Below are 6,540 nucleotides of genomic sequence, written 5' to 3' on the forward strand. Positions count from 1 at the left end.
TTTTTTTTTTTATTGTTTATGCACCACACCCAGTGCTCCGTGCAATACGTGCCCTCCTAACGTTCTCACTTTGGTCTACCTGTTGGTCCGAGCTTCAGCCAACCAACCAACCAAAGAACCTCTTGTTTGTTTCATCCTCTTTGTCTTCATCCACTTCGGGCTCCTGGCTCAGCAGAGAGCCTGCTTCCTCCTCTCTCTCTCTCTGCCTGCTGCTCTCCCCGCTTCTACTCTTCCTCTCTGTTAAATGAATAAATAAAACCCTTAAAAAAAATTCTTAAAAAAAAGCAAAGCCAGTGATGGTGTAGGTCCTGAGGAGACTCGGAATTCTTTTACATGACAACTACCTCAGGAGAGACCATTAGCATTTTCTCTGGCAATGCAGGATTAATCCCCTCAAGTGGGATTAGAAAGGCTGCCATCACTGGGGGTGGGGAGGTCTTCTTCACTGGCAAGGAATACTCCTCAGAATTTAGGGGCTCAGTGTTCTCAGCTTCATTGGGGTCTGCCCACACATCCCCATTTCAATTTATAGGACCCTGTTCTTTCCCAGTCAATGCCCTCTCTTTAACCGCAGACACCAGCTGACCTGGGAGTTCAATTTGCATTGTAATTAAGCCCATTGTAAAAAGAGATTCTGCATTTGATTTTAGACAATCTCAATCCTGAGGCTAAAAGAGGTAAGGTCTTCCTTCGAGGCATACACAAAAGCTTATGCCTGATTTAATCAGGACTTGAATTGGAAATTCGAATCTCTGAGCTCATCCTTTTCTTTCCCCAACTGAGGAGCTACTAGTCAATCTCTTTACTACTAGAAATAGAATCATTTTAAAACTAATCAGATTAGAGGGGCGCTTGGGTGGGTTCAGTGGGTTAAAGCCTCTGCCTTTGGCTCAGGTCTTGTTCTCCGGGTCCTGAGATGGAGTCCCGCATTGTTCTCTTCTCAGCGGGGAGTCGGCTTCCCACTCTCTCTCTCTGCAGGCCTCTCTGCCTGCTTGTGATCTCTGTCTGTCAAATAAATAAATAAAATGTTTAAAGAAAAAAAATTAATCAGGTTAGAGAGCCAGTTCAGAAAACTCATCCTTAAAATTCTGTTCCTCTAGAAGCGCTCTCAGGACCAAAATCCATAATAGTCTGCCGGGGCTGCCATAACAAAATATTATAGACTTGGTGGCTTAAACAACAGAAATCTATTTTTTCATTGTTCTGGAGGTGGTAAGTCCAAGATCAAGGTGCCAGCATGGTTAAGTTCTGATGAGAGCTCTCTTCCTGGCTTGTAGACAGCTGTCTTCACAGGACCTTTTCATGTGGGGAGAGAAAGAGGTATCTACCTCTTCCTAGAAGGCACCCAGCCCTATTGGGTTAAGACTCCATCCCTATGACTCCATTTAACCTTAAATATCTCCTAAAAGCTCTATCTCCAAATACAATCACACTTCATTTCAACATATGAATTTTAGGGAGACACAATTCAGTACAGAACAATAGATATTAACATACCCAGAGACACCATTTCAAATTATTATCCACAAATATTTCGAGTTGTTAAAACCTCAAGAAACACTGTTGATTTTTTTGTTATGGGAATGATCACTTCAGTGGTAATGAATGTAAAGTAATCAGGGATCCATTATTCAAAGAGAAAGCTAGAACTGGGAACTTCGGAGTTCGGCAATGATCTGATGGTTCCAAATTTCAGGCAAATGGAGTTATGTCAACTGTATCTCATTGGTGTATTGAGCTTGGAGATTTGGGGGAAAAGGGAATTGGCAAAGGGGCCTTTCAAGAAAAAAGATATTTAGTACCAGACCTATTCTTCTAAGAAGTTCAAAGTTATTATGGTATATCTTATGCACTGAGGTGTCATTTTCTAGTGTCATCAATAAAGAAGCAACATCAGCCCTACTACCCATTCCCTCTCCCAACCAGGAATACTTGTTTTTACTGAGAGTTTGAACTATGACCCAGCCACACAGAAGAGCTTCCTTTAAGAAAGGAGAGGTACAACATGTTCTTTCTGCTAGATTTCTGCTGATCCCTCCTTCTCCATGGAGATGCCCAAACTAATGAAGATGCATTTGAGACCTTTTCCACCATGGCAGGTATCAGGTATAGGTGAGTGTAAGTAACACTGGGGAGAGAGGCTTCCTTTTTCTTTCTCCTCCACTCTGTCTGATATCTTATGCACAGATCACTTAGAAACTCCTTGAAGTGGACAGGAGTCCATCTGTTCTCGCATGCACCAACTGATGAATAATACAGCAACAACTACTGCAGAAAGTGGGCCAGTGATCTTATCAGATTTTCCAATATTTTCCCCTACTAGGCAATGGTAACCAGGTATAATCTCTTGTATTGCTTAAAGCTCTGAGGATCTGGGACTTATCAGAGGAAAAAAGGACCCAAAAAGGGAGAAAGAATATTTTCTAGTAAACCAAATAGGAGTTCAGAGTCAGAATATTTTATTTTTTTAATTTATTTTTTATTGAGATACAATTGACATATAACATTATCTTAGTTTTGTATTTCTCAGAATATTTTAAATAGTAAAAGAAATGTACCACGGGGTGATGAAGGCTATATCCAATAGATAATGATATGTCCCCCAATAATGGGTCTGTGATTAAAGGAGCGAGACTGATATAAAGCGAAGGTCAAGCAAAGCTTTATTTCCCGCCAAGCATCAAGAATCAAACCGAACGTTCAGGGACGCACCTCTTACAAGAGAGGGCAACCTTTCTCTGTTTCACAGACTAGCTTTTAAGGGCAAAGACCATGTGGTTGGGCCTGGCCACGCACAGGTGGCCAATGACATTGTAACACACAGAGGAAACTCCACAGTCATGTTAGGTCGCACATAAGTGACCAATTGAATTACAATTTACCCTATAGTAGACATTTGACCTAGCCTATCACCTTGGTTAGAATTGGCACCCAGGGGGCGCCTGGGTGGCTCAGTGGGTTAAGCCTCTGCCTTCCGCTCAGGTCTTGATCTCAGGGTCTTGGGATCAAGCCCCGCATCAGGCTCTCTGCTCAGCAGGGAGCCTGCTTCCCCCTCTCTCTCTGCCTGCCTCTCCGCCTACTTGTGATCTCTCTCTATCAAATAAATAAATAAAAATCTTAAAAAAAAAAAAAAAGAATTGGTGCCCAAAAGGCTCCCAAAGGGCGGGGCCCATACTCCTTGGTAGCTAGGGAGACAGTATGCAACCCCCCACTGATCGTGTCTCCACCTGGTCTGACCCACCCTTGTATCTGGGCTTTGTTACCTGGGGCTGGTTTCCGGGACTTGCTTTTAAGTAAGTCCCCTGGAGGAAGGGGAGCAGGGACGGTTTAAGGGTTAAACAACAAGGTTATTGTTTAACCTTGATGGAAGCCTCTGGCTAAATAGGTCCTTATAATAATAGATGAAAAGAGAGAGAAATATGGATACCAATAAAGAGATAAAAATAAATAGTACATAAGCATGTATATTATATGTGATACAATAAATTAATATATTATAATAATATATACCAAGCACGTATATATCTGTGTCTATGTGTATAGCTGTAATCTTAACCCATGCTACTAACAGTGATTATCTCTATGGCTAATTTTTAACCTATATAGGTACGTTTTTCAATAATGAAAAACACTGATTATTAGCAAGAAATATATGCCAATTATTTCTCATTTTGAAAAGAATTCTCTCATCCCAGAAGAATTTTCTTTCTGAGGTTGTTAACCCTTCATAGGTATGTTTATGCAAGTGAGCATGAATGTGTAGAAGGCTAGTCAACTCAGCTATATGCCACTGGCCTTTTGCAGGGGAAGTGATTATTTTTAGTGATGGCATGTGAGGTTCTGTTATTTTATATGAGTCATTATTACTGATACAGTTTATCTAGTAATTAACAAAAAATTAAATTCTACACTTTCCTTACTACCTCAACCCTGTCTTGTTTCAGTCAACACATGTGGTTAATTCAACTTGTCAGTTTTGGATTTTTCTTTTGTTGATATGTGAGACCACCAGTTTCCCATTCTAGGGTCCTTATGGGGTAAAAAGAAAAAAAGTCAAAATACAGTGTGCTTTCCCTCAGAATGTCTCTCATTTAGATATAGACTTCAAAAGAGCAGGAAAAAAGGGGAATTTTTCCAAGACATTCTGTTTAGTAGAATTAATTTAGGGACACAAAATATAGAAAGAATTAATACTTCCTGTCCCATAATAAAATTGCAGATTCCTTCTGCAAATTGCAAGAGATTAATTTCTCTGGGAATCCCATATAATCTCATTTCACAGAGCTGAATTATTTTTTGTTGCTCAAAAGAAATGTTTGAGGTGACTGTTTTGCTTTGTGTATGGGGTAAAGGGGGCAGCAGGGGGTAGCAGTTACTTCATGCAATTCTGTACAACATGGAGCACAAGAAAAGGGCAGTGGAGAATAAGGGAGAAAGCCCCATACATCTGCCTCCTCTCCTTTTCTCCACAGGTGCAAATATGCCACCTGCCCACAGTTCTTGGACTGCTGTGGTCAGGGATGTGCAAATAATGAGGTTTGGAGGGAAGGGTTAAGGATTGTGCAAGACCATCTCTGAAATATCTGCTTGGTAGTTTAAGATCCATATTTAAACCACTAAATACTGCTGTTGGGATTACTCAGATCAGCTGTCAGAGCCAAATTTCGAGATTTGTAGGGACTCATTTGTGCCTCAGTGTCCTCGTTTGTAAAATGAGAATGACCGAGTCTTTGTGGGAATAAAATGGGATAATTCATAAAAAATATGTATCGTAGTATAGAGCATATAATGCTCACCTAATAGGAGCTATTGTTATTATTAAGAGCCTCTTGGGCATTGTGCAGGTGAGGTACATAAAGGAGGGCCCATAGAAAAAGGAAGGGGATCAGATAAAACCTGGAGATAGAACCAAATGAGAAGAATAATTTCATTTGCTGTCTGAGAAACTTACCTGAAATTTACATTTGCAAAGAGAAAAGAGGACATGTATACCTTTGGACATTTCTACAGAGTTCCCATATTCACACCGCACCTTTTTGAATGAAATTTCTTCTTAGCCCCAGAAAAGTCTAAACCTCAGAGAACCACTTCAGGCTCAATACTGGTCACTTCCTATAGAAGTGGAAGCCAGGCTTAACATCCCAAGAACTAGAGAATTCTCTTTATTGAGGGAGCTGCCAGGGGAGCGAGAGGGGTTGTATTCTAATTAGTATAGTAAATACTATTGTGGTAAAGGAATTGACATGAGCTCAATGATGAAGGCTGAGTAGGAGTTCATCAGTTAAATGAAGGACCCTTGGGGTGGGAATGATTGGAGGGGTGTTCAGGAAGACAGAGTTGTGGGAACAAAAGCAGACGGCATGAAAGAACATTAGGCCTTAAAAAAGCAGTAAGTCCTTTGGGGATGCTTGAACACAGAGTGTAAGAGAGAGATGGCAGAGAGAGAAAAAGCCTGGGAGGCTAGGAAGGATCAGATCTCTTATGATCTTGCTGATAGACAATCTGGACTTCCTTTTCATAATTAATAAGAAATTATGGTTGAAGACTCAAGAGACAGAGACTTAGAAGAGTGCATGAAGAAACCAGATAAGGAATGATGGGGACCGAGATGAAAAAGTATCAGTAGGGACTGTAAGGACGATACAGATACAATAAAAGGTGAGAATCTATACTTGGGAGTAGTCAAAAATAAAAAAAAGAGAGAGAGAGAGAGAAGTACAAGGCACCTAGGTGGCTCAGTCAGTGAAGTATCCAGCTCTTGATTTCAGCTCAGGTCATGATCTCAGGGTTGTGAGATTGAGACCCGCATTGGGCTCCATGCTCAGTGTGGAGTCTGCTTAGGATTTTCTCCCTCTCCCTCTGGCCCTCCTCCCCACTCTCTCCTTCTCAAATAAATAAATATTTTTTAAAACAAAAAGTAAGTACATATCATCTTCCGATTAAAGCTTTTATTTATATGTAATGTTTTACAAAATTATTTAAAATATGAAGTTAGAGTCGGTTACACATTTAGCTATTTATTTTGTTGATAATAATAGATTACATGAAAGTAGGCATTTCCCAGAAAGCGGGGTGAGAGAACGCTTTAATCTATAGCCCTGGAACCTGGCAGACACATGAAGTCTTTGAAACTCTGTGTCTACCTCAGAGGTCAGCGTTGGTCTAGAAAGGTGCTAGACAACCCGGTATAATGTGGGGCTGGTACTGAATGAAATGTCTAACTTCTAAAATTAGGACTCATACTCTTAAGTAAACTGTAGGTAACTCAGTCAGTTTTAGGTACTTCTCTGACAGGAGTTCTAATAGTGTGGAAAAGGAGATCCATGGACCAGAGATTGATTTAAGAGAGTGTCACACAATCCTATAAAATCTGGAAGAAACAGAAGCCGTAGGTGTATGTCCAGACCACCCCATGGCCTCTACCTTCAAAGACACATCGCACTGCCCTGACAGGTAGGTTTTTGTGTGTGACACCAAACTTATCATTTGCTAGATCTCTTTGTCTCCCTGGGTATCAAAACCCCATTCTGGCATAACTTT

This window comes from Lutra lutra, chromosome X (assembly GCF_902655055.1).
Source record: "Lutra lutra chromosome X, mLutLut1.2, whole genome shotgun sequence".
Taxonomy (NCBI): Eukaryota; Metazoa; Chordata; class Mammalia; order Carnivora; family Mustelidae; genus Lutra; species Lutra lutra.